General features: G+C 40.8%; 1 pseudogene; it reads right to left on the bottom strand.

The window, feature by feature from the left end:
- Positions 1 to 465: 465 nt before the first annotated feature.
- Positions 466 to 1,600, bottom strand: LOC134467010 (interferon-inducible GTPase 5-like; annotated as a pseudogene).
- Positions 1,601 to 1,827: the final 227 nt, after the last annotated feature.

The raw sequence follows: 1,827 nt of genomic DNA, 5'->3' as shown, positions 1-1,827 counted from the left end.
ATCAAATAAAAAGACTTCTGCCTTCACACATGTCAGACACACCGTTTTTAATGCCAGTTAGTCACATATTGTATTTACAGAATCAACATGGGCCTACCAGTACATTGCCATTCATTTATTTGGTTTTAGTCATGTTCTCAGTTTCAGGTTAATAGTTATAGGCCTGCGAAGGCATGCATTTATAAAGGAGTTTTGGAGTGCACTTAACACAGAATAAGCGGTGTAGATTTTTTTCATTTAACTTCAGAACAGATTCAGTGGGTCATTTGCTCAAAGCATTGCTCAGGGACAACAACCAGACACTGACACGCTGAGAATGCTATTACTATTTTTATCTAAATAAAAAAAAAACATCTCTAAACAAATTGTATTCTTAAGTCATTGTTAGTGTATATCATGTTAAAAGTAATGATGAATTAAAAAAAACAACCATCAGTTAGAAATTAAAACCAGGTCAATTCCTTCCTACTGCAGTTTTGCCATTTCGAGCACCTTTTTGGCAACACCGTACAGTTCATCCAGACCCTCTTTCAGCACAGCTCGTGTGGTGACAAAGGACACTCCGGCTGCTCCAATGTTGCCGACCACTGGGAGGATTAAACAGGACAAGATCTCAACGCCAGCTGCGCCCCCTAGTTTCGTCAGCATACTGGATGAAAGCATGGACTTACTCATTGCCTGCACAAGTTTTGACTTTTTCACCTCTTCCAGTATGGGCTCATTCACTCTCTCTGACAGCCTTTCCAGGGCTTTGTCATGAAGGCCGAATGAGCGGTAAACCCCGGTGAGAAAGGACATCACCATGGCAGTGTCAACTGCAAATGAGCGACCTGGCACAGGAATTGCACCTATTCCTGCAGACACAACAGCCAGTGCCCAGATGGTTTTATTGAAAGCACTGTACTTCTAATCAAGGCACTGCATGGAGTACATAGGCAAACTGAGCATGAGTGCATCCATCTTTTCTTGGCCAAGGTCTGCTTTTAGAGTCTCGATCAATTTCTGGAAGTCGTATTTGCTTAAATCATGAGATGTGATGAGGAAAACGGGGCTGTTGGTTTCTAGGCTTTTGAGATTAGCCAAGCAGTCCTCCCTTATACAGCTGAGGGTCTCTTCCTCTGTCCCCCCACTCGCTTTCTCATTTCTCACATCATCGTCTACCTTGGAGCGTACAAAGTAGAAGCTTTTTTTCTGCTTTTTTATATATTTTGCTAGTAAGAGGTCATTCTCCTTGAATCTTGATGCACTCACTATGATGAAGAAATCATATTTTTCAAAGTGTATTTTCTTCATGTAGGCACTTGCTTTGAAATATGGGCTCCCTATTCCTGGCAAATCCCAGATCTTGACATTGGGCATTGTTGGGGAAGAGGTACATCTTTACCTCTTCTTTAATCTCAGTGGGGGCCCATCCTTCTTCCCCTTTCTTAACATCTCTGATGGCATTCACAAAGGAGGATTTTCCTGCACCACTCTCCCCGGTCACAGCAATGTTGAGCTCGACGTCATCTAATCCATTAACTATTTCTTTAGCTTTGGCTATGGCCTGATCCATTGTCTGTTCACCAGAATCTTCCAATAAAGCACGTTTGTCATCCATGATCTAAAAAAGACAATGGTATTACAAATGATAAGTCAAATGAAAATTTCTCTATACATACATTTGGATATTTACACAAACAACTGCAGTCAGATTACATAGAAAGTAAGCATTTATGTTTACTTCGAACTACTAACTTGAAGGAAAATGAATGTGTAGTGAAACTTACTCAGGCAGTTTACTGTAGGCTTATAGAAAAACTATTGCAGGTGCCTTTGAAGGTCTAT

The sequence above is a fragment of the Engraulis encrasicolus genome, chromosome 17 (assembly GCF_034702125.1).
Source record: "Engraulis encrasicolus isolate BLACKSEA-1 chromosome 17, IST_EnEncr_1.0, whole genome shotgun sequence".
Lineage (NCBI taxonomy): Eukaryota > Metazoa > Chordata > Actinopteri > Clupeiformes > Engraulidae > Engraulis > Engraulis encrasicolus.
This window is presented reverse-complemented; position numbering and strand designations above follow the sequence as displayed.